The following is a 27460-nucleotide window of genomic DNA, read 5'->3' on the forward strand; positions in this document are numbered from 1 at the left end:
AAACATCCAACATATTTGTCATCTGATTTATACATTATTTTGTTATCCATCTAAAACAATATGAACACTGCAGCAATGTAATCTGATAAAGTGTTATTTAACCGTCTCGTTTCAGGATCAGAACGGTCAGTCTCAGCGAACATCGTGCTATGATGGGCTGCAGCATGCATGTTCTGTGGTTGAGAACATGCAGTAACAAAGTAAATAACTGCCTCACGCAAAAGGTCACAGGGTTAAAATCCTCAATACAGCTTGTGCTTAAACAGCTGTGACATATTTGAGGTTTGAGTCGTTACAGAAGGTGAAAATGTGCTTTTCTGTGGCCCCCGTCTGATGCTATTAGCTCCTCCGTCAGAATTCCTTCAAGCTTCTCCAGCCTGAGCCTAAATATCCCCTTTAACATGTAGAAAGTGGCTATTTAGAGCCGATTTTATGCAAGCACTGCATGCATGTCTTGGATTGTTGTTTACAGTCTGACATGTTGGCTTTAAAACCTCAAGAAAGGAGCCGTTAATGTTTGCATCGGCCTGTACATTATATTGGTAAAACATATTGTAACTGCAGCTTCACTGATCCGAGTTTCTTCAGCAGATGTAGTTAAAGATGTACTTAAGAGGCAGATGTAGTTGAAGATCCGTGCTGGTGTTGGTTAATTAAGGTTATTGTTCAGTAGTAATTTAAAAGCAAGTGTCAGATAACTCAATTAAATGGCACACTGCCTTCTATACTCTCCTCTCTAAACATGTAATATTCAGCAGGCTTCTGTTGTGAGTGGGTTTGCTGTGTGAGGAGAGTGTCAGTGGGTGGAAATATTTAAATTTAGTAATACATACAGTGGATCTCCACCTCAAGTAAAGGCTTCCTGACTGTTTAGGTGTTAGCCCACAGCTGAAGGTGGGTGAACAATCTGTTAGTGTGTATTAATGAAGCAAACTGACCCTGATGAGAAGCGTGGAGCGATGTTATTGAACACACTCTCCTGAGCTTAATAAAGCATCGGCCTGTCTTTTTCTCAGGCTGATTAGAAGGTTTGGAACGCCGCCACGTCCTTTCAACGCACCGTTTCATTTGGTTTTGTGACTGGTTGCTGATTAGTTGGATGTAATTGGATTTTTTTTGTGGGTCTCTCCTTTCTTTTTTTGTTTCCGTCTCCTTGAAGTCCACCAAGTGTTGCGTGTGATAAACGGCCGTGAAGATGAAGGACCTTGAACTTTAACTTGAACTTTGTCTGCTTTTCTTTCCCTTTTTCTCCGTCTTTCACTCCATCTTGTTCCCCCTCATTTACATGGCCCGGGCTGCAGAGCTCTAACAATCCATTAAGCTTGGCGAGGATGTTGAGGAGATCCATGCAAATAAGTGTGAAATTACACCGTAATCAGTCATGTAAATCGTGGCGGTTCTCAATCTGGGCATCGGCGTGTGTGGGGGCGATGGGTGAGGTGCAGGGAGAGGGCACACGGGAGGGGGAAACGACAATAAAAGAAATGTTTGACAACGAGGAGGATGTGAAAAACGCTCGAAAAAGCTTTGATTCTTTATTCAGAACTGAACTCATTTTTCCTGTTGGACTCAAATTTAAAAATTTATACCCTGATCAAAATTGTTCAGCAACGTGAGTCTTCAGGCGCAGAAGCTTTCCGCCAATTCTTTGATGGAGGATGGAGAGAAGGAGTCTGATGAGACGGAGGGATGAACAAGTAGGTTTGGGCTTTGTTCACAAAAAAGCAGCCACGGCGCCGCAGAGTGGTGCACAGCAGAAAACCATTGAAGATGCCTTCAAATAAGAGCAGCATACAAAGAAACTGGGCCATAATAAAGATTAAAATAGAAAAGTTAAATCCTGCAATAAAGCAAATAACGAGAGAAAACAGTGGAACATACAGTTGTGGCATATCTTTGCTGTTTAAAATCACAGAGGCAGAAAACACTGGCATGTGATGGTAAACGCACAGGAGACGCTGAGAGGAAACAGCCACAGCTAAGACCAGAGAACGAGGGTCAGAAAACTGTGTTTCTGGGTGAAAAAGACACAAAAGGAACGTTTTAAAGCTCTGCATATTCATTAAGTGTGGAACTGGACTTCATGGTGATCTATGTAGCTTAAAATGGAAGTACCTCAATATCATTTAATTAATTTATTTTTGAAAATGAACAATTTAATCGTAGAAAAACGTAGAAATTAAGAAAAATTGTGTTTTTTAACCAGGTGAAAAAGTGTTTGTTGGAGTTAATAAAAATGCGTTTGCTTAATTTCTTTATACTTATTTTGGCCTCGATAAGACTGAAGATGCACAGCTTTCAGCTTTTCTGTGAGCTGAACTGCAGCTTCTCTGGGTGGAAGAAACCCTTCAGGTGACAGATACCCCAGAGGAATATAATATGATATAATAATATGGGTATTATGTACATTGCACAGATTTAAGGGCATTTGAACCATGTCGATTAATGACAACGGCACCAGAAACCTAACTGAGGTGAGTTTGCTGCTCGTCAACCGAACAGCGACACAATAAGACCATAACTTTTAGCTTTTTGTGAAACATTTCGCTCGACTGCAGTCCAAACAACCCATCCTGCTGTCGCTGCCATACATTTCCTGTCAAAAAAAGCCAGACAGCACAGTAATGTTGCATGACTTTGCACATCTGGTTTAGAATCAATGAGACATTCAACCCCACCTGGAGTAAAATATGAATGCTTTCAAACCTTAGCCTCGGATCCCAGACAAACTCTACTGCAGTGCAGCCTCACGTGGATAAACCTAACAAGAATTTGGGCTTTTTTGCTGCTGTGGATCTGTTTACACGTCATAAAAACCCAGGAAAGAGAAACCGGGTTTCTCACTCGCCTTTTATGGCTCCCATCTTCGACGATATGGAGGATCTCATGATGATGATTTACTTTTTCCATCCGTCACCTGCTGTCACGGATCAGTTCATCATACTTTCCGCAGCATGACAATAAGTCACAAAGAACTATTTCCAGCTACAAGAAGAACAAGAAGTCCTGCAACAGATGGCGGGGCCCCCACAGAGCCCTGATCTCAACATCATGGAGTCCGTCTGGGATTACATGAAGAGACATAAGCCACTGCGACAGTCTAAATATGCTTCTCAGTGGTTATTGATATGCAGACTTCCACATAATGGTGTCATATAAATGTAGATACCATTGTGAAAATAGTATGGTTGATTTTCTTATCGCCTTGCAGCGTAGACCAGCTGCAGTTTCACATTCTGATGCTTCTTAGGAAGAACTTGTATGCCAGGTTTGATTTTCACAGCGTCACATGTGTGTCCTGCTGAACAACACGAGCCCAAACGCAACATATCACCCTGCGTGTGGGAGTGCTCGTATAAACTGTACATGTGCGAGTGTGTCAGCATATGCATGTCGACAAGCCAGGGAGGAGTGGGAGAAGCAAAGCGCGACAGGAGCAGCGAGACGAGGGATCAGGATTTTGGCTCAAATACAATCTGTGGAGGAGTCACTCAATGAGCTGACAGCCGTCAGTGAATCCTGGTGGGGAGAGGGCTGAGCCACTGTGGTCAAACACACACACACAAACAAACACAAACACACACCGACTCCATAAGCACCGGGAAGCTCAAACAGACAGATGGGCTAATTCGTGACTGACTGTGTGTTATGAAACATTATCTCTGTGTCAGTGAAATCAAACTAACATTTTCGGTGTAAACGACGAGCTGGTAGCTGCCAACAGAACACCACATGGCTGTGATGGATGCATATGGACTGTAATGCATGGCCTCGGAAAGAAATGTTTTGTTGCTAAACTGCTGTTTATCGTGTCATCTGGGGTGAGATGCATGCCGCCATGCACTGCATCCCACCTGCCAGCCCCAAATTAAGCCATTGAATCAATTTCAAGGGTCTGGAGGAAAATGAAGGCCATTATAGGCATTGAATTTTACTTGCTCTCTATTCAAAATTAAAGGCTATTGACAGACGGCTTTGTTTTGTTCTCTCCAAACCACTTCACCAGTGAGAGTGCGGATAGGTGGTTGCGGCTGCATTTTAATGGCCTGCCCCTTTAACGGCCGGCTACTGAGCCACTTTATAATCCCCTTCGCTGGGGATTTGTGTATGCAGGGAGTGTATTGTAGCTAACTGAACCTGGCTCACTGCTCTCCGCGGATGTTTTGTTGTCAAATAATGGGAGAGTGATGGGGTCCTACCCCGCTGTGAGCCACCGCAAAGATTAGACAGATCTTCACACTGGACGATTGGTGAAATTTATCACTGTCACAGGGTGCCAATCCAGCCCGTTTTTTTCTTTCTGCCTCTCCCTCACGCCGCCCCCACCCACACGGTTTGTGATGGTTTCTCATTTGGAACCTGCAAACCAGTTGTCATGTGTACTTTCCACTCCGATAGTGATAGCTTTAAGCAGCGCCTCAAAAATCACCCTCTGCTTCATGCTCTCTGCACAAATGCTCATCGCATTCTGTCTGGTGTGCATGGGAAATTTTAGGCGATGGCGGTGATTTGTGTTGGTGTGGATGTGTGTCGTGACATCACTGAGCGAGTGATAAATCTAGAGGAGGGAAAAAAGACATGGAATCTGACAGCTAGGTTTCCATCGTGCTTGCCCCCCTTTTATTTCCTTTTTCATTTTCTAACTGGAATTTGAATTAATTAGTCCTCTATTCTTTAAAAGCAGATACTTTCTGTACTTATTATGCACGGAGCGTGCACATGGTCATACAAACATAAAAGCTTAACATCTGAATTGCAGGTTTAGAGTCGGCTGATGTGCACTAACACTCAAAAAACACTCATTTAAACAGAGTGTGCTGCTGTGTTATTATGCATATGTGTGCAAGAAAAGCATCAAGGAGGAGGGAGGATTTTTCCATCCTTCAGTCAGTTGAGAAGCTACATTTTGCAGCCAGCAGGTTTTGATCCCTTTTGAAGCGCTAGTGGCATTAGCATGCAGAGGGGAGTGCTGAAAGGTGCTCCGGCCCTTAACTCAATCTCTCCCTCTCCTCCTCCGCAGGTAAAAGTAATGGATTGTAGCTGGCTCTGGCCTCAGTCCTGTCGCGTCACGCCTGCTAGCACAGCCAGCCAGCTAGCCAGCCAGGCAGGAGGGGCAGAGCTGTAGGCTATGTTATTTAGCATCCATTCCTCCACAGTTACACTTGCTAACTCTGAGGCCAGCTGTCCAAGCACACAGAGGCTCGAGGATGGCAGCGCTACCTTAACTGAGAGGTGACACCCCCATTCACGTTCTTTAACAGACTGCCACATTGGGCCAGCATGTCTGAATACCAATGCATGATAATAATGAACTCCATACAGCAGCAATGAACAGGAAGAATGAAAGATTCTTTATTTAAAATCTAATAAACAATGAGATGAAAAACTAGCAAAACTTTGGTGTGCATTTGCATTTTCCTGAAAGTTTCAGATAATCAGGTTTTTTTTTTATTGATCACATGCTACCCTTCTGGGAGAACAAATGTTTAGATTAAAAAATGCAAAATAGCCGATATAAGTTCCAGAAGACAGGTGCCCTGTTTGTTCAAAATAATACATAATTATCATCATTATTATAACCTTTACTAAACCAGGAAAAGTCTCCCTCAGATCAAAGATTTCTGAGCAGATTCAGTTCAGCATTTTATTTCAATTACAAAATCTAAAGCTTAATAACTGTCTGTGCTCTGAAATGAAAGAATCATAAACTCGACTCACACTAACACCAACTCTGCAGTATTTTAGCCCCTTTGATGAAAAGTTTTGGCTTTTACAGAGGTGGACACCTTGCGGGGAGAAAAACACCTTTGTTTAAGTTTTTTTCCCCCATTGCACGGTGGAGCCTGACTCAGTTCGACTCTACTTCGCTTTCCACTGCAGAAAGCATTCATTTGACGTGCACAGGATCAACTGCTTATCAATGTGGAGCCATGTGAAGAGACACAGAGACAGCTGGATCTGCAATTTCTGCACACATCTCACAACTGTGCACATGGATGGGATATCCTGTCTGATGCTGTTACAAGTCACACGAGTGTAAGTGTGTGCAGAATCCTCACATTGCTACAGAGATGTTGTTTCACTGCGCTGCAGTTCTTCAAATGGCCACTTGGGGGCTTGCTCCAAAAAAAGGCTCAATCCCTACAGACCTGATTTTAGCTAAATTTAGAGCAGAAATAAAGAACAAAACATGTTGGTGACCATAGCTAATTTTCTTATTCATCAGAATAGTACAGAGGCTGGATTTTTTATTTTATTCAACAATTTAAACTATAGTTATTCTTAGCAGGAAGTTACATTTTCAAAGCAGTGTTTCACTTCACAAAGGCCACATCCACATGCTACATACACTGTAGTTTTACACCACATTTGCTGCATAGATTAGTCTTGTGCTCTTATCCGCCCCATTTCCAGCAGCAGCAGGCAACTGTCTTCTGGAGAAAAAGCTCTGATAAACTCACTGTACTGTGCAGCCGATCCAGCACCGAACAAATCAACAAACTAATACCAAAGAATACTAAAGATGATAATAAAGATGATAAGTTTGCTCTGAGCCTGCTGGATGTATAAACAGGAAACTGTTTACCAATATTCTGATCTATAAAATTAAACTCCAGAGTTGTTCTGCAACACTAATGAAAGTGAAATCGGATACTACAGTTATATCCCCTCACTAATATGTTCCAGCATCTATGGGCACATGTGCAGAGTTGGGTAATCTGTCCTGACAGTCAGCCACAGCTCACACTGCAACAGTCAAATGTGTTGATGGGCATGTAAATGTCGAAGTAAGAGGATGTGCGAATGCATGTGCAAGACGAGGGAATGTTGATGCTCAATCAGTGCAGGACAGCCGCACTAAACTGACAGCTGTCTGTGAATCCTAGTGGGAAGAAGCCTGAGCCACCTAATGAATGTGTGCTGCCATCAACTCAGAATCTCCACCAAAGGAGAGGAGCTGTGCACACACACCAACACGGGATGCAGAGAGAACTATTAGCTAAAATATAAAGTAACACCTGATGGAAAAGAGCTCTTGGGAGGCACTTAATCACCGAGGGCAAACAAGCAAAGTATGTCACACAATCAGCACACGAGAAGCTTTTCAAACCATGTTATTTGTGCATCAGTCAAGCAAACTACTAAATGATTTAATATCTCAGGAGGAAGAAGTTTGCAAAAGGAAGACAGCGTCTGCCAAATGCTAAGTGAATCAACAAAGAGAAACAGACACATGCCGGAACTCAGCAACAGGGATGTGATGTTATTTACTGTGCATCAGTTGACTGTCAAATGCGGCTAATTGGAATGACAGTTATAATTAGAACAGGAGCCTCGTGTAGTTTGCAACAATGTTTTTAGATAGTCCTTGTCCATGAAGCAAGTAATGTACAGTCTGGCTGCCTGATCTGCAAAAGGGACGGCCTGAAATAAATAACAGAGCCCCCCAGGGCTCACTTGGTGCAGAGAATGTGTGCCGAAGAGAGCCAATCTGAATACGTTTCACACCAACAGAGAATTAAGAAAACAGAAAAGCCTGCACAGAAGTTTTCTATAAGTTTTCTATCATGCTGTGTTTCCCATAACGTTTTCTTTAGCGTCAGGAGAGGAGTGTCAGTGTGGATCTGTTATGCCGGGGAGCTTTGGACAGGTTTTGACAGCCTCTGCATAAACACAATGCTCAAGTTCAAATGCATTTCTTAAGCATAACTGTGGCATTAAGAGGCGTGGTCCTCCAGTGAAATGTTACTGAAACTGACACAAGATGGCTGAATTTCAATCAGGCTCCGGTCCCATCGCTCATTAACTGTAACTGCTGGCGGCAGCTTATTTTGTGCCCTCCAAGACTCACTGTCTGTTCACTCAGTCATCTTTTTACCATTCAAAACTGAGCTCTGTGCCCACTTTAAGAGCTCAGACCGACTTCAGTTACAAGTTCATCATTCTATTTCTGGGCTTTAATATCTGACACATTCAGCTCTCGTCTCTTTGGGTGCGTTCACACCTAAAATGTTAATGTTTATGTTTAAAATTAGGTGAAACAACACCGGCCAACAAGTCCACCGGCTGATACGATCATTCAGATTATTATGTTCATGCCCTTAAATAAGACTTATTGTGGTGGACCCTGCGAGCAGCATGAGGGAAGCATGACTCGTATGAGTGTTTCAACATCAGAGCACACATAACTCCAAAGAATTTCAATTATAAAAGCCACAAAACCCTTATAATGAGGTAACGGGGGGGGGGGGGGGGGGGGGGGGGGGGGGGGGGCACGGTGACATGCAATGCTTTCAGTCATTCGTGAGTTCATGACACGAGTTCCAGACCAACAGATAACAACAGCGCTTTACCAAAGGCTTTTCTTCACTTCCTGGTTGGATTTAGGCAATAACATTACTTGGTTAGAGCCAGAAAATGACCAAGCAAACGTCACTTCGATGGACGCCATTTTTACAGTTTGCATGCAGTTGCTCTCTCGGTCATTTGTGGTCGCATTACGATCATAATGCTGCGTCATCACGGCGTGGAACCAGCCGCTCAAGAGGACGTTTATCGGCGGCTTTAGTGATTTGTTAGTGTGAGCGGAGCCTCCTTTAAGAGTCCACCTCCTGACGAACTCTGGTGCTGTTCAATTAAAACACGAAAACAGCACAAACCAACAACATACAAACAGGACTTTCTGGATTCCCGGCTTCGCTGTTCCAAATGGGTCAGATGTGCTGCTCATTACAGCTGAGTCTTTGCAGCATTTTTACAATCCAACATAATTCAATTCAATTCAATTTTTATGTTTATGTTTAAGTATTTAGCAGACGCTTTTATCCAAAGCGACTTACAGTTAGGCAGCTAGGGTAAGGGGGTCTTGCCTAAGGACCCCTACTGGATAGTACCTTTCATGCCGGGGATTTTAACCCAGATCTCCCACATGAAAGCTGGCAATCATACCACAACACTATCCAGTCCCTTATTATTTATGTATATAGCGCCAGATTACAACAAATGTCATCTCAAGGCACTTAAATAATATAGTCCAATTCAAGCCAATTGGAATTCAATTCATTGTAATCATAATCCAATTAATTCATATAGAGCCAATTCAAAAATAATATCCGAGCTAAGGAAACCAACAGATTGCACCGAAACTTGTCTTCAGTCCAATCTCCCATCCTGAGCCTGAGGGACTGTGGAAAGGAACGACTCCCTTTAACAGGAAGAAACCTCTGGCAGAACCAGACTCAGGAAGAAACCTCTGGCAGAACCAGAACCAGGAAGAAACCTCTGGCAGAACCAGACTCAGGAAGGGTGGCTATCCGCCTCGACCAGCTGGGGTTTGAGAAGATAGAATAGCAACTCCTCACCCAGCTTGGTGTGAATGGTCAACAAAGTTCTCAAAATGAAATAAAATACTTATTTAAATAAGAAAAAGTGCTTAAATCAAAACATGTTGCAATTTAAACAGATGCTGCAACTGTTACCAGCTCATATGAACCCACCATTTAAAACCCCAGCAGAGGGCTCCTGAAAGAGCGCCGGTATGTGACGACATGGGATGTCATTAAGTAAGGGAACCAAAGTCTGGACTACTAACGAGGCAGTTCAGAAAGTTCAGCAGCAGGGTCTCTGTGGAGTAGAATAACCTCACCTGGTTTGGGTTTTGAGCTTTTAGAAAGCTGCAGAACACAAACCACTTCCCAGCTAAGCCTCAACTTTCAGATTGTCAGTGAAAATCGATGCTTTTAAAAATGTTTAAGTTATCTTTAGAGTAGCAAATATAGCCACTGGTTTTCATAGTGATGATAGTCTATTTATCAGAAATCTTAAAATAGAGGAAAACAACCTATTTCTCCATAAATACAACACGAGACTCATCCTATTTTTCCAGAATTCATTTCTGGTTTAGTGAAGTGAAACGAGAAACATCGCTGCTCAGTTAAGGTGACAAACAAAAGCACAGTCCATTAGTAACAGCATGCAGAGACATACAGCAACATTATCAAATGCAATCATGTTGAGCAGCACGAGTATCTTTCATTCTTTCTGCCATTGCTTCATAAAGCCACAGTCACGCCACCGCAATCATACTGCAAGACAAAATGAATTTGAAGAACTCACTGTGTGCATCTGCCTTCCACGCTGCCTCAACTCCTCTCGCTCCCCACTGGCAGAGGAATTAAACCACACAGTGCATTTCCAGCAAAAGTGAAAACCACCCCCATTAAATGCGATAATAAGCTACGTGATAAAATCATGTTTGCAAAATGTGCAATAAGTGTGTCGTTTAACACCACGTATTAGTTCAGGTAGCAGTTTGTCTTTGGATGCTACTTTTAATGGATTTTTTAAGGAATTTTTGACATCCGGAGGCAAATGTGCATTAGAACCGTCTGTATGAGCTTCAGCCTGGGACATAAGTGGCTTTTGATGTTTCCTGGGCAATAATGGCAAGAGAAAAACAAAATGCATTATCTCACATGGCAACAGGAAGTGGGCTCTGTGTCTGCATCCTCAGCTTCACTTGTCTAATTTGTTGTGTTTGGAGGAGAAACCATTGCTAAAGCTGTTTTTATTCCCCTACATATTTAGCAACAGATGCATAAAAGGGTTTAAAAAGACGAGTCATGATGCCCTCGTTCTGTGACCTCCCTCCTTCTCCATCTGGAGCCGAGTGTTGCAGGTTAAACTTTTCTGTCAACCAAAATCTGTCACACAGCAACCTCCGAGTCTATTTTTTTCATAAATTGCCCGATACGCAAGCAGCAATGACAGTCATCTTAGAATGTCATCTGAGCGAACAATTAACAGAGCAGCAAAAATGTGAGGTCAGATATAATTAACATATGTGCTGCTCAGCTATAATTGCTCAAGTCTAAAGCAAGTAATTAAATCATTCAAAGTGAGCCATGCAAACAATGACTGGCTGAGTTTTTCAGTGAGAGGGGGACTTGCAGGAGCCGACGCACTTCACTCTTTTCCGTCACATCCCCCCTGAGACCATCACTGCACAGACACACACAATGAAGAAGTAATGGCTGCTGTGCTTGTAATCATCAAGCAGAAATGGCTACCACTGAGGGGATGCACTCGAAGGAGAAACGGTGTTCACTCCCATGAGGCGGGAAAGATCTCTCTCATCTCTTCCTTTATTCTCAGGAGTCAAAGAAGTTCAGTCACATGCTTTAGGTGCTCCTAACTGACGCCGGAGAGATCCACTCATTATGATACATGCATCGGGCCGGCCTGTCAGACCCAAGGAGGTGGAAGGGAGCGGCATTAAGCAAGTGGCAGGAGCATTATCAGTCTATATTTCACAGGTGTCAGTGGGGACTTGTCCCCGTTTTGTCCTCTGGGTGTCATTTATTAAATGAAGGAATGAAAGGGATGTTTAAGGTAGAAATACAGGCCTGCTTGGACAAGGGATTATACGTTGTCACAGGAAGAAAAATTGCATTTGAACCTCAGATGCAAAGTCGAGGCTCCAGGGAATTTCATTAATGTATTGTCCTAACAGCTATTCAAAGTCATATATAGTGAGCCCGCTTCAGGTGCAGACAGAACAGCGTTCTGGGCTGAGGGCTCATTCACACCACAGTGCACAACAGTAACATTTTCGAATACATTAAATTCATTTTCATTAGGAAATGCTGCTGTCAGTGGATTTGCTTGCCTCGCTTAGCTTTCACACCGAGGTCAACTCTTGACATGAATCCGTGCGGTTCACCAGTTGCAAAGCGTTTGACATTTCCGACCTTTGAGGGAAGGGAGAGAACAAAGAGTCCAAAGCAGAGGAAGCAACCACTTCAAATGGCTACATGAGACATCAGAAAGGTGCCTTTATGTCTGTCCTCCAGGATGATAAAAATGCATGTTTTCTGATGTAAAACAGGGGAAATACTGGGCCTTTTTACACTGCAAATGAATAATCAGATCGGGACGAACCGGACGAAATTACCGGAGAACACGGGTGAAACACCGTAGATGTCGGAGCAGCTCCTCCTCTGATTTATCCAAGTATCTGGTTAATTTTTAGAATAGTTTAGAGGCCTGTGCTCCTACTTAAAGAATAAAAAATGAGATGAGTACCTATGGTGAGTGTTCAGAGCCATGTTGAGACAGAGCTGAAGATACACTTCTTCCACAGGTTATCATAGCTGGACTAGCTCGCTTTCTCTGCCATTAGCATTCGATATCTCAGCTGTATCACCGGCAGGACATGGCGACTGTAAATTACATAATTTATCGACATTAATAACTTAGTTCACGACTGGAATGTAACCAGAATATTTGTTAACAGAAGTGTGACATCTCTGCCTGTTAGCCCCATGTTTAGTCCTGCTTTACTCAGACTTTAAGTGGTCTCATGGCTGAGTTTTAAACACTAAAAACACACTAAAAAGCAAACCTTGGAAGACAGAAAACAGATACCTTCCAGTGAAGGAGCCAGAGCCTGATTGTGTCAATTTCAGTGACATTTAACAGGAGAACCACGCCTCTCAGTGCCACAGACATGCTTAAGAAATGCATCTGAACTTGAGTATTGTGTTCAAGCAGAGGCTGTCAAAACCTATCAAAGCTCCCTGGCGTAACAGATCCACACTGACACTCATCTCTTGACACTATGGGAAACACAGCAGGATACAAAACGTACAGAAACAAACTTCTTAGCAAGATAGTTCAGAAGAAAAACAGTAGGTGCATCCAACTTCTGCCGTGACGTGACTTGTATGTGATATCAACCTTTCAGTATTACTACTGTATAACAGTTAGCGTACATATTTCATGCTAGGACCAACTCTGCTGTTAATTTCTTACCCTCTGGCCAAGCCGTACATAAACTAAGAAATAAATATTCCCATTTATAAATTTCAGGGGCCGGGAGTCTCTGGGCGTCGTGTTTGGACAGTGAGAGGAGGCAAAGGCATCGGGAGAGTATAAATCCTCCACACAGGGAGGAACGAGTCCTTCCTGAGGATTTGTTTCTGTCAAATGGAGAAAAACGCCGGCAACTTCTGACATTATGTTCCCAGCGGAGCAAGGATGAGGTCAGCGGCAGTACATCATCTTTTTTTTTTTCCTTTTTAACTTTTTCAATGGTGAAACTTGGCTCCAGAATAAAGTGCCTTTTTACACTATGTCCTCTTTTCATAATAAACTAATATGGTTTTTTTCAACCTATGTGACCCAGGGACTGAAGCCTTCCTGAACAAATTCAAAACACTTTGCATGTGCTCTGTTCTTGACATTTAAAACCATATGAGATGAAAATGGATCCCAATTAGAGCTGCAGAAAGCACGAGGCCCTCTCGGTTCTCTTAGTAACTAGCTGGTTTTAACATCTTTCCCCCACAAAACGCCTTGAAAATTGACCTTCTCATTCAGGGAGCGGTGATAAAAGCAGCCTCGAGTGCCCTCAGATCAAGCTTTTTTTGATAGCCGTCTGAAAGGAAAAAATGTGAAAGTAAAAATAAAGAAGTGTAAAAGAGGGAATAATATAGCTGCAGAGGCAGTACGTTGAATTTAATGTCCCACATTCTCTCAATAAAGAAACATGACATTAACTACCAGGTATTAATGTAAATCACAGCAGTGGAAGACAGTAATAGCCACTTTACGACAGGTGATTATTACTGAGGCGATTGTCAGAGGATTGACACCGCGCTGAATTAAGTCTAAAAATATACGAAATAATGTGAGTACGTCATACAGAGTTACTGACAAACACCCAGTAGTTCTTCAACAGGGCAATGCAAAGAGAGGGTGGCACAATAAAGACCCAAAAAGTGAAGAAGCTATGCTACATTTAAACTTCCGAGTGCCGAGGCAAGGGTGTCGTCGGATCACCTGTTGAAGAGCATTCATTTCAGCAGGGGAACAAAGGTCAGCATCCTTGCTGGAGCTTTGATTGGCAGGCGTGGGAGCTTGATGCCCACAGCAGCGGCCCAGCGGAGCAGCCAACGGTGGCGTGTGGCTTGGCTGGGCCACATTTTTGACTCGATGCTGACTAACTGAGTGTGTCTGCTGACAGAGTGTCTGACTGATAGGATGACCCCGGGAGGCTCTTGCAGGGCCTTTACAAAGTGTCTCTGATAGGCCAGGCCCGTAGCACTGCCGCGAGGGTCCGCCGACAAATTAAATTTAAGCCCTGCTAATGCATAGCGTAATCATAGAGTGAGGCGGTGATAAATTTTTCAACGAGGTTACCATGGGCGCAGCAGAGGAAGAAGTCGGTCCAGAATCCGAGATGCCGAAGAAAAGAGAGGCGACGGCAGCAGAGGGAAAAACAGCCGAGCGCGACCTCAGCTCAGTGCTGAAAAATCCTTTGCTCAGAAGCCAAGGACTCGTATGAAAGAACAACAATAACACGCCATTATGAGATGTAACATTTTGCGACGACCTGCGTTTCCAGAGGGAAATTTGAAAGAAAAGCAATTTCACATTAAACTATCTGACACAATGCAGGTCTGTGGAGTGGAGGGAGGGGGAGGGGGGGCAGAGGAGCAAGATAGTGAGGAGAGTGTGTGTGTGAGAATGGTTAGAGGGGTGGTGGTAGTGGGGATATTCAGGAGCTTCCTAACAGCCATTGGCTAACTGGAGCGAGGCACACACATCCCCTCCGCCAAGTTAAAAGGGATGGAGAGGATGAAATTTCAAAGCCTCCCCTGCAGACACACACTCTGCTTTGCACACATCAGCACTGAGATGTTCAAATATTCCACTCTGCCATTCCAGCCTGGTTTCCTCTCCTGTTCACTGGTATCAGACATGGTTCTGTGATTAATGAGAAACCCAAAGAAAATGGCTCACATGCACAGTCTTTCAGCATATTCAAATCAACCCCCCACCCTTTTTTTTTTTTTTTTTTGATGATGCTAAAAACTGTCCTTAATTAAAAACGGTGTCTCTGAGTCATATATTTCTCATGATTACTTGCTGCAGGCGGTGCAAGTGAAAGTCACTGTGAGATAAGAAGCGAAGTGGCACACGTTCACCTATTAAACTATTCACTTATTATGACCAACAATGCCGCTCTGATTAGCTGGAACATTGGCAGTGTTAGACGACACATTCCAGAAGCGTAACACAAAGAGTAACTCTGCTGCCCTTGTACAGACAATACAGTGCACAGCCCTCCGAGCTGCAGCGCCTTCTGCTCCCCCTCCTCCGCTTTCATATCCCTGACTTGACACGTTTCACTCGACCATTCGTCTCCTCCTCTTTACGAGCATCTCTCACGCTGGAAACCTGTGCAGCCCACATCCCGGCAGTTTGTGCAATAAAACTAAAATGATTTACCAGCACACACCGAATCAAGCGATGATTCTGTTATCTCCATTTTCTTGGTGTGTTTTCTTTGTTTTCTTATGATGGAAACGTTTTTGTTGCTAAGCAGTCGTTGCTGTGGTGATTTTGCACTGCACTTATCAGAGATCGCGAGTCAGTCAAAGAGTCCGGCCAGTGCGGTGACGTCTTCCTTGAATCCGATAAAAGGAAACTTTGACTTGCAACTTCAACGCTTCGCATCCAGTTGTGTGTTTATCAAAGGATCAAACACAGAGTGAGCTGAAATGTGGTTTTCAGCTGTTTAAACGCACCAAAAGTCCTCAGATTAGGTCTTTCATGATTTCATGCACTCCGCCACCCCCCTTGAGATGCTTATGAGGAAATTGCTGGACTTGCTGACGCATCTCGAAGCCTTCTTTTCATTACTTTCTGACCAGAGAGCTCAGACGGAGTTGGATTCACCTATTGACTGGTCTCCCACTGCCCGCCCCCAGTCCTCCACTGGTATATGTACTCAGACACACCTCCAGAATCACTGTCACCCTCGCTGAGTAATTACAGCGATTAATGCACAGACTGCACTCGCCTCTGGCTCTGGACACTCTATCAAGACGCGCGTGGTAATGGATGAACGTACATTCTTAATAGAGAATCCATAGTGCCTAAACCTAGGAAAAAGCACATACCTTTTTTATTAAGACTTACTTTACCCACAATCCTCTTGGGGGAGATCGTTTACCAGGCAAGAAACAAAAGAAAAAGCGGTCAGGTTCTTCTGCCCTTGTCGTTGCGCTCACGCTGACCTCTAAAAATGGACAACAAAGATCATATCACGAAACCAATACTAGCACCAACGGCCTCTGCACAAATTGATTTACCCACCCAGAACTCACTCTCTTCTCAATGAGGTGCCAGGATGCTCACAGCATATATCACTGTCACACAAGCACCCTCTAGTGAAATGTGATTTTTATCTTTATGAGCTTTTTTCCTCTTTTCGGTACAGCATGTAGCGGCTTGTGATAAGTGATGAGAAATAAAGGCTTGGCACATTTTGTTAATACAGGTGCTCTCTGCACATATGGGTGCTATCACACACAGAGAATGACACTGCTGTGGCCCTGTGTGTTTGAAAAGCGGCTGGCGAGGCAGCAGGGGGTCTGTGCTATAAGGCTCGTAGATCACTAATGTGTGGGTGAGAGTTGTCACCAGCCAGCGCCTGGCTGCGAACCACAACATAGTTTATGGCACAAAATCTCTAGACATAAGCATGAATCGTGGCCCAGGCAACAACGAGGAAAAGCACACTAAAAATAGATGATAAGCCTTTTCCGCTTGCCCCAGAAACAATGGCTCCTTTTGATTTTTCCTGTGTGCAAACTGTGGTACAAAGGATAAAGAAAGCAGTGGATAATGTCTGACTGGGCTTGTAGTAAAAGATCTGGATAAATGCAGCTAAGAGGCCCACACTAACCTGAAATGCACCCTCAGTGAAAGCTGGAAAGACACGATAAATGTTGCACTTTCAAGTGTGTTAAATGCACTAAGATAGAGCTTTCTCTCTTTCCAACTGACAACCTCTGTTACACAGTTAATTACAGCCAACCGCAACACAGCGCAGTGTCAATTATCATGTGCTTTAGCTCTCTCCCAATGGATATTTTTACTGCCTGGATTTCACTGCAAAAGTTTCTACCTTCTTTTATTGCTATTCTGCCCAGGTCTCAAGGCTGAATTACATTCGCCAGGCAGAGCTGTAAAAACAGAAGGGATTTAAGGATTCAGATTGGTGGAGGGTAACCTAATCTTCCGTAATTGGGGGAATGGTTCTCATTCATATCAGCCTACTTTAGAAAGCAAGCTCATCGGCAGGCTGCTATCATCCCGGGCATTTTACCCCGACAATTCATTTTCATAAAGGCCGTGGAAAAGGCAGGTCGGCCACTACAGCTACTAACACACATATTAAACCTAATCATCATTAATCAAAGCGCTACTCTGACTTAGAAGGTTGTGGAAATAAAAGACACAACAAAAATGCTGCATAAAGATCCCTCATGTGCTGGTTTTTGCGTGAGCCGCAGTGCTGCTGGAGTGCTGTGAAATAACACATTCTGGGCTGAAAATGGAACTAAAATGGTAATCCTCTGCCAGGCGAAGCATTCTCGCCTCGCCAGATGCTTAGTTCTGAAATTTGCCTAATTGCCATGCTCAGATCAATCCTTTTTACTCTGCCAAATGAATATGCCAAAGTGTGTTTGTGAACGTTTTGTTGGCCCAATATGCTTTTTCTTTTGCAAAGATTTGTGTTTTCCCCGGTCAAGGCCTCAGAAGGGTTTTGGTGTTGGTGACATATCTGCACAACAGGATGCACATCCACCCCTGCCGACCTGAGTGCCCATTAGCCTCACTATTGCAGTCAGTGCGCAGGGCCCATCTATCTCAGCCCCCCCCCCCACGCACATAAAGTACACCCACTCCTCATATGGCTCAGACACATGCCGTGGGCGGACTAAATGAGGTTCTTTGATCAAAGGGCAGCAAGCAGGAATGGACACTGACTTTCTGACCTCCTCACACACACACAACAAGGATATATATGTTCATACACAGTGCGCTCATTACTGTCTGTTTACTCGGAGGTCGATGATGCACATGTGAGTACAAATGTTGAACGGAAAAAAAGCTTATTTGTGCAGCTGCTGGTGTTGTCATTAAAACTACGCTGCATGCATATTATGAATGGCACACGCATATGCTCAGCACATCTTGGGCAAAGGGATGCACAGAGAGAAGCATCCATCTATGATTCATCTCCCATCTGCACACGCGGTACATCTCACATCATCGTGAGAAATGACTGTGCGGCACAAAAGTACTCATTCCAATATGATGAAATAAGAGCGATGTCACTAAAAAAGGACAGTAGAAAGATGAGATGTGCCTCTGGGTGTATATATGAAAAGTAACGGATGAATCAGAAGTTTAGTCAACAGAGACAACCCCGGTTCCAGCTGCCCGGCTGTCTGATGAGCAACTCTATGCTTGTCAACAACATCCCCTATCATTCCCGCACAACTATCTACTCACAAAACCAAGACCCGCCCCCTACATCCCTTCGGCAATTCCACCATCCTCCAAGAGAAACACCTCCGAAAGCAGAACGGGTTGCTCCCAGCAGCAGCAGCAGCAGCGGCGGCAGCGGTAGCAGCAATGATCCTTTTCCCTCCTCGTCTCTTTTCCCCTCCCCTTCACCTCTCCTCTCCTCTCTCCATTTCTGTGCATGCTCTCTCATTCCTTTTTGTCTACACTTCTTTCCCGGTGTTCCCGCGCTGCCTCTGCTGCTGCCGCGTTCGGCGCGTCGGATGGGAACATAAAAGAGGCAAAGAATGAAAAAAGAAAGAGGGGGGGAGAAATAGACAAACCGATGTTAGGGGAGACTGGAGAAGCCAAATTAGCATGAGAATACTCACAGTGTTGTTGTTGAAGGAGCGCAGGGATGGGAGCGCGGCACCGGTCCCTCCGTCAGATACAACCTGCACAAGATTGAAGAGGAGAAAAAAAAGAAAACTAGGCTGTGAGAGCGGCAAAGCGAGAACGGAGAGGAGGAGGAGAGAAGAGCAGGACAAGGAGGAGGAGGAGAAGAAGAAGAGGGAGGAGGAGGGAGCTGAGCATCTAATGCACGCACCAACAGGAGCCCAAATAAAGAAATAAAGGATTCCTCGAGCAACGTGTTTGGGCAGCGATGTGTGTTGGGGGGTGGATTGTTTTTGGGAAATTTAAAACATATGAGGTCGCACTTGGACACAGTCACATCTGACAGGTCTGATCTGTGGTCCACCTACCTACTTATCGCCACCTCACTCTTTCTCTCACCCACTTGCTCACTCTCTGCTGCTCACACTGATGCCAAAGATTCGGGCGCTACGGGGGGGGGGCGGCTATCGCCCCCATCGCTGTACGTTACTGAAAGAGGGAGGGCACCATCGGATCTCCCGCCCGCCCACGCCAACCGTCCGTCCCCTTGCCCCCCCCCCACCCACCTCAACTACATCTCCACCTCCAATGTACAGTGGATGAGAATGCTTCAATTGAATGAAAGCAATCCCAGTGGCATTGAGGCAATTATAGAGGCTGCTGGCACTGTTTTCTGCTTCCTGCGTCCTCCCCTCTTCTTCCTCAGTCTGTTTTCTCACTCTTTCAGTTTCTCTGTGCTCCAGACATGTGCCACTGTTAATGTAGCTTCTGTCACTTCAGCTGCTTTGGTCAGATCACCTCAGTTTCTGCTTCAACCTTTTCAGTCCGAGCAGAGTTTGCCTCTTTGCCCCTACCCCCACAAAAAGCTCCATGAAACGCGACTCCACAACTTGACAGCACCATTAAGAACATCTGAGAGGTAAAATACATCTTCCAGACCATATCGGGTCCTGCAAGGCATGTGTTGAACACAAATGCCTGAAGAGAAACTTTATTAACTGTCTCATGCATCTGTTTTTTATGTACGCTGCTCCTGTATATTCCAACTTCCTGCTTTAAAATCTTGCAGAACATATATTGCCATCAAACAGAGAGCTGTAAGTCAAACACCTCAGCCTCTAATCAGGTAACCCCCCCCTCCCATTCCCCTCCACCCCCGCACGCTGCATCCCTGCAGCCAGTACCGCACTTTATCTCCCCTCAATTAACATCTTCTGAGCGAGCCTTTATTATCTTAACCACACAGAGCAAAGAGGTCCTCCGAGGAGACACCGTGGAGGACGGCTGAGCTGTGGACAGAGGGCTCCCAGCCCTGCTGCTGCTGCTTCAATTCGCAGGCCTAATTAAAGCCCAAGTCAGACATGACAAACTGCAAGCAGAGGTGCTACAGAAACAAACACAGTCAGAAGCGTTGCCTGTGCGGGTGCATGTAGCCCGGAGGATTCTCTTTGTGAGGATTATCTGCCAGAAAACAGCCACGTTCATGTCAGCGTCATGACAACATCATCTAAATCTCTTTTGACAGTTTGCTCAGTTTGATTGTGTTTATTTTCTTTGCTGTATAGGAATCACAGTGTCACAGCATCCAAGATAAATCATTCTCCGTGTGAAGGAGAGGCACAGTGAAACAATGCCAGCTTGCAACAGCTCAAGGATTCCAATAAAATATACAAGTCGTGTAGCTGGTCATGCTTATACAGTACATATCTAATTTCTCTTTCTGTATAATACCCCATCTCCCCCCTTTCATCTGTTTGGTTGCCCTCAACAACTTCAATTTCACCCTATGAAGCCATCAAACCACCCATTAAGCCATCAAGTTGCCCTCTTTGTCCTTGCTCCCGCCTGACAACAGCAGTGAGAGCTGGTGCCGCGCCCCCCAGCACTCACACCGTCGCAGGAGCCAGGCTATTTGGCCGGCCCTGCATGCCGTGGACTTTGGCTCAGGCCAGACTATTAAGAGTATTCTATTACTGTTAGGTTAACCTGTCACGCTTGGATGTGGTTCTGTTTATTGTCTGGCTGCTGTGAAAGGGCAGGGGATAAAACTCAATCAGCAGGACAAACGACCACACATGCCTCCATTTGTCAGGACTCAGGGTTCCCCCACTTCGATGCTGACTGCCACAACTCCTCAGAGGCTGCTTTCGCTCCTCCTTTAAATGTGAGCTCCCAGGAGCCAATCTCCACAGCCGAGCATGGACAGAGTGGGGTCTCCGGTCACTTGAGTTTTTCCTCCGTCATCATGACTATGGGCAGGGTGGTTCTATCAAGCTAATGTATTGATTAAGATCAGGTAGCGCCAAAGACGATGCGGGGAAGTGATTAAGAAAGCAGACTAGTGATCAGTGGATGACGGGGGGTCAATCCCCTGTTGGGCAATTGGGGATTGGCCTTGGTACCAACACTCAGCTGTGTGAGCGCACAAAATGTCAACTTCAACTTCACCCTTTGCCAAAGTTCAAAGCAAGATGATGACAGTGAACGCTTTGGTTATTAAAAAATTCATATCGTAATGAAACAGCCGTGTTCCATCTTCACACATCCCCCTCCAGCAAACACGCCGCTCCTTTTTTCATGGGATCCATCAAGGGAGGGCCACAATTAAGTGACTAATTTGATTAGGAGATAATGTGAGTCCCACTTAATGGAAAGGACAGACTTCACAACACAGGCAGATTAGTTTGGTGGATGCCTGCTTATTAATTAAGACAGCCCTTCGTGCCCATTATTAAGTCAAATGCACAGATGCAGTTTTAATGGGTCAGGGTAAGCACATGTAAGACAAATGTGCTGAAAAAATAGAAAAATAAAGAGAAGAAGAGGCTTGGAAAGAGGCATGATGATGGAAACTGAAAATGACCATGAAGTGTTTTAATTAAACTTGCAATAACTTCTACTCAAAAAGTTTGGGAGTACATTTGCATTAATTACTCATTCATAATGTAAAAGGTGGTCGGGCATGTTGTTACAACATGTCAGAGTACTTCTCATCTAGAATTTCACTCTGCACCGTGCTCAGCCTGTTTCCACTGTGTGTCATTGCACACCATAGCAACAGCAAGTCATTACACTCGTTCAAATTACCTCCCTCGATGTCATTCAATTTTTGTCTCTGATTCTTTATACTGTAAGCCTTCAAACAAACTCCTGCTTTTCATTTACTGCTATCTGCAACCTGCTAAGATTACTTATGCATATTCATGTACTCAATTTAATCTAATGTTTGAGTGAAATACAAAGAAATGATGCCATTTTCTTGTCTTGTCTCTGAGTGGCTTTAAAAATGACCCAACACAGACAACAGGGTCCCTGTGCAAATAGCATTTTTTTTTCCAATTTCAAGTGACATTTCTTTCCTAAAGTCCAACAGATTTGTTTTTAACTCATATCCCACATGCCCCGACGCTGCCCATTGCACAATCAGCCAGATAGATTTGCACCGCAACAATTTCTGGGTCCCCGTAGGAAAGGTAAAAACTACAAAAGAAAGCATGAGAGATTACTGTATTTGCAGCAGTCCTTGAGTTTGTGCTCGGCGCCTGCCGCTGCAGTGCTCTGTCATTCCGGGCACACGGCACACTCCCAAGCGCTCTATTTACGGTGGCCGAATCCCCGCTGCGTGGAGCAGGAAGAGTATAATCTCCCAGCGGTATTCTGGGTGGTGAATCTGCCGGTGTTGTCTGTGCATACCAATGGCAACCACACCTCTATTTAAGGAGTTGTAATGTCTAAAGGAAGAGAAAAGCTGCAAGCCGGTGAATGAATTTTGGAGAGGAAATGGTAATGTCTGGAAACCCCTGCTGGAGAAATACATTCATCTCCATCCACACTACTACTGCTACCACTTTGGTGTCTGCTATTCATACCACCTGCCTCTGTGCATTCACATTGTTCCGAATTCAATCGAGCAGCCACATCCATGTACCGTTTCCACGCCACCTGCAGACATGTAGCTCATTCTGAGTGCAGTGATCATCTCAGCTGTTGTCTTCAGATTACATAAAAAAGATAATCTGTCCAGGAGGATACAAAGTAATGCAAGGGCTGGAGTCTGCAAACTTAAGTGTCAGGTGACTTCCCTCGTGGATATATGCAAGTCTCATTGGTATGTGCAGTATGACGAGGCCGCTGCTCCTTTTTGATTATGTCTGCTGAGAAAAGGGCTAGCCCAGGGTGAGAGCCAAACCGACAAGGCTGCGATGGAAGGAAGATTCACAGAGCCTCTGTTCTCTCACCGGGGGATCCCCACATCATTTAGCGCCTCATGCAGATCGCTGCTAGTGGCAACACAGCCCTCTGGGCCCAGGGAATTAATGTAGCAAGCAATGGCAGAAGTGATTTATTAAAATAACACAGCCTGATGAGAGAAGAGCCAGGGTTGCTCCTCCTCAGCTCATCCTCACATGCCGCAGAGGGAGGAAATGAAACCATATAGACGCTATGGCAGAGAGCAAGAGAGGAGAGACTGAGAGAAAGTGGACAGCCACAACACAAATTGTGCAACAGTCCTCGCTGTCATTGCTTATTTATTTACCCTCTTTCCATTTGAGTCAGACCTTGTATTAAATTGATCCCTCCTGCCGCGTTTTGCCTTGTTGAACAAGCGCAAAGCCCCGTTAAGTGTCTGTGAAAGGCTGGTGATTGTGTTTGCGGTGCCCCGGGTGTGCTGCGGCCGTCCGCTCCCCTCTATCTCCTTCGGACAGACGGGATTAGAGGCTGAGAGAGGGGCTGAATGACCCTCTTGGGGAGGTGGGCAGGAGACAGGCAGGCAGGCAGTGAGCAGCATGGTTTAGAGCTCACACGCAAATACACAGTGACAAATACAAGCTGATGCAGGCCCATGCACACAAACTCCCCCAGTCGCACACGCACAAAGAACTTAAACTTAGCTTGCCCGTGACCCCCGACAGACATTACCATCCACAGACTTGGCGAGCAAAGCATGCACTGGACCGTGGGCTCTCACACGAGGTACTGCGCATTCAGAAAGCTAATGTACGAATCCACCGCTGATGATATTAGTACAACCACCAAATGCCTTTTCCTTTAGCAAGATTTGTGCAAACTACTGTTCAGTGGTTGCAGGCATCATCTAAACCGAGTGGCGGGAGTTCATGTGGATCCTGTAAGTGCTGATGGTTATGGCTACCAGCTCTCAGGACAGAATGTGAAACAGCTACTTCAGTCTATGGTGCAGAGCTGCTTAACAATAAAGGCTGAAAAACAATTACCATGTTTTCCTTACTCTGATGTCTGCACAGGCAGAGGTTAAGTTTCAGCACATGCTACATCTCCATACGATTTCCACGTCTCGCTGGTGTTCATTTGGCCACAAACACGTTTAATGAAGACAGAGGAGATGGCGGAAGACGCCAGTCTTTACACTTTTCTTCTTCCCTCCCACTGGTGGTTTTTTACCTTTCAACTGGACTCTCCCACAAGAATGGTAAGGATCAGAATTCATGTACACGCTTAGCTAGATCTACATACTACCAAACACATGGTTGGAGTTGAAATGCACACGGCTACATATTTTACTATTCATGAGTCTCGGCTCCCTTTGTGCCACACGAATGCTGCTCCACTGAAAACTGCAGCTCAGGGAGATGTTGCGATCTCAAATGTCCTCGAGGGCCACTGTCCTGCAGGTGTCAGATACACCTTGTATCTGTGCAGAACTTAATCTTTAGAAGAGATCCGTTTCATCTGAATCGGGTTTGTTGAAGCAGGGAAACATCTAAAACCTGCAGGACGGCGGCCCTCGGGCACCGGATGCGGACATCCCTGTCCCACATGAACAGGCCAACATCAGCCAGCACTAATTACAACAACAAACGCAGCAACTGCAGTGTGGATGAGGCTTCAGTAAGCAGGAGCCAGTCCTGTCTCAAAGAACGCTGGTGATAATGTTCAAAGCAGTGGAAGCTAACACAACCATACTGCACAACAACACTGATTCTAAACAAGTCGTATTTGTCGTCTTTGGGAGAGAAGATCAAGTTAATCAGCAGAAAACCTGCACAAAGTTCATGAATGTTTTGACTTGGAGGAGGAATTATATGCAGCGCGGTCTCATATGGGGATAAGAGTGTTGAAGTGGACCAAAAAACTAAGAAGCAAAGCTAACTTGTTGATAAGCGTCTGTGGAATCCTGTGTTTTCCAGCTCAGATTCCGCCTCACATTTAGCAGTTCTGCGTGAGCCCGGCTCCAAGCTTTCAGCTAACAGAGCGACCGCCGGCTCTCGTGTTTTTGGACCCAGGTGTCACATGTTGACTTCACAGATCAATGCAGATGGCGTCCTACGCTCCATTATGAGGTCGATGCAGAGGGTGGCTTGTAATGCTAAGCCGGTGCTCTACCTTTGTAATAAAATGCATTTTTTTTCATAACTTCTGGTTTCAGTTCCTATCGTTTGAAGCAGACAAAGAAACAAAACAACAAAGTAATCTCTCAGCTAAATTAGGTTAATACCAAGTTACAGTTTGTAGCCACAAACCACCACAAAGTTCTATCTTTTTGAAGATTTGTATTAATTTTATATCCTTTTTGGACATTTTTGTCACTGATTTGACCTTTTTCTTATCTTTTTATGGACTTTTCTGTATTTCGTCCATTCTCTTGTGCTGCATACTACAGATTTTCTGGTTGTGGATTATCATAATAAAACATTTTTATTGTCTCATCACCCAGTCAAACAGGTATAGATGCTCATAATGGGCTATTTGGGCTATGCTATAGGCACAGAGATGAACCAATGAGAAAGCATCCTGTAAATCAAGCATTGGCATCGGTTTAAATGCCAAGTTAATCTCGTGGATTAATTTATTTAAGGCAAAATCAGGATCTTTTCCCAACTCTAACAAAGTCATTTTGGTTCCTAATTCTAAGAAACTAACTGTTGTGCTCAGACCTCATAAAGCAGAAAATTAAAGCAAGAAAATGACATGAAAAACATAATCATAGTGACAAAATTATTGTCCCAGAGTGGTCATTATTCGAAGCCTCCAACCACCGACTCCGCTTCTTGTTCTTAAGAAAACCCAATTGAGGCTCTGTGTACATAAAAAACACTAAAGGACACCTTGAGAATAAGTCTGAGATGCCAATAGATTTCACTAAACAGCCGTGTGTGATGGTCTGCAATAAGAACAGGTTGATTGCTCACGGGAGGTCGTACATTTGCATACATTTATACCAAAGACATTCAGCTGACATTCTTATCCAGAGAGTCTTATGATACATGGAGTGGAGTAATTTCAAATAACTGAATTGCAAACACTTCAAGTAGGTGAGTGCAAAGGTTAATGTAAGAGCAGCTGGAAGGCAGAAAAAAAGATAAATCTCATCTTAAATCTCTGTCTGTTGAATATATCCAGTCAGTTAAAGAGTTCAAGCACAGAGGATTTATTTATTTATTTTTTGGGGGAGATGCTGGTAATCTCCGGTATAAATTTAGCTTGACCGGAGTCAAGATCTGGGATTTGAAGAGAAATAAATGCCCAGAAAAATAACTTTACATCTCAGCTCCCTGAGAAGCTGTGGAGCACATCTCCCAGCCTGCTCTATCTGATCCATGGAGCCCCCAGGGGATGTTACTGTACAGCTCCCCTGTCAAAGCAATGGAGCAGCACTCATTCACATCAAGGAGCACACTTTGAATCCATTCAGATGGGATGATTGCGATGCTAGGCACCTTCCTTGGCAGGGCAGATAAGTAAAGAGGCTCCAGTCGACATTTACATTTCATACACCTCATCAAACACTGGGTCTTTGTCGTCATGTGTTACATTTGAATAAAGCAAAGTTGGAATTTTTAAGCAGTGTGAAAATTCATCAAACCTTCCGTCCAGTGAGGCCCTTGTCTTTCCTAGCAAATAACTCTTGGTTACCTTATTCAAACTGAAAGTGGCAGGGCTCAAATCAAATCAAGTCAAATCAAATTGTGCTTGAATGAAAAAGTGAGGAGTCGGGAGGGGGAGGAAAGGGGGCTTGAAAACAGCCCCGTTTTCTCAGAGTTCAAGTTCTTTTTAGCTTTTAACAGCTCAGAGTGACAATTTGCAAAATAATGCAGAGGAATTCGCACAAAGCCAGCTTTAAAGCAGCAACCACTTCATTAAAGTCAGATGGGAGGAAGGTAAGGAGGTCAGTGCAGAGAATATAAAGATCAGAAAGGGCCTCGCACAGTTTCATACAGTCACTGCCGTGTTTTTCATAGTTTAAATGCGTCCACGGACGCCTGATAAAATGAATACGTTGGAAAATTTGAGATGTTGATCCAGAGACAGAAGAGATCAACACGCACTCTTCAGCACGGAGGACGAATCCAGACAGAAAAAGTGCTGAATGGCAGACTGAGAGAAACCAAGTGAGAGGAGACCTCAATTTGTGCCTTCAGTTTGAACTTTCGTGGCAAAGATGAAATAAAATAACAATGGGTTACCATAGCAATAACAGTGGAGCACATAACTAAGTATTATGAGCGATGGGGAGCATCTGAGGGGGGGGGGATCCAGCTTTTATCTGTCAGCCGCAATGCTCCATCATCAAAGCTCTTCTCCACTTTCAGGGCCAAGACTGAGAGACACCAGTGGATCATTAGTCTCCTGTGAAGAAGACAGTCATTTATCCAAGTTTTCTTCTTCTTCTTTTGCACAAAAGTTGAGAGGAGTGAGAGAAGGTTTGTAAGAAGGAGAAAGA

At 44.4% G+C, this 27460-nt stretch overlaps 1 protein-coding gene across 3 annotated transcripts in view; it reads right to left on the reverse strand.

Moving 5' to 3' along the window:
• rbfox3a (RNA binding fox-1 homolog 3a) overlaps positions 1 to 27460 on the reverse strand; it is a 445121-nt gene that overhangs the window by 253604 nt on the left and 164057 nt on the right. For all 3 annotated transcript variants that reach the window (XM_072368746.1, XM_072368744.1, XM_072368747.1), the window contains exon 4: positions 18756 to 18818. The gene's annotated coding sequence lies outside the window, so the exon portion shown is untranslated. The remainder of the gene's footprint in view (positions 1 to 18755; positions 18819 to 27460) is intronic.

The sequence above is a fragment of the Leuresthes tenuis genome, unplaced genomic scaffold, assembly GCF_036924035.1.
Source record: "Leuresthes tenuis unplaced genomic scaffold, fLeuTen1.0.hap1 SCAF_17, whole genome shotgun sequence".
NCBI lineage: Eukaryota > Metazoa > Chordata > Actinopteri > Atheriniformes > Atherinopsidae > Leuresthes > Leuresthes tenuis.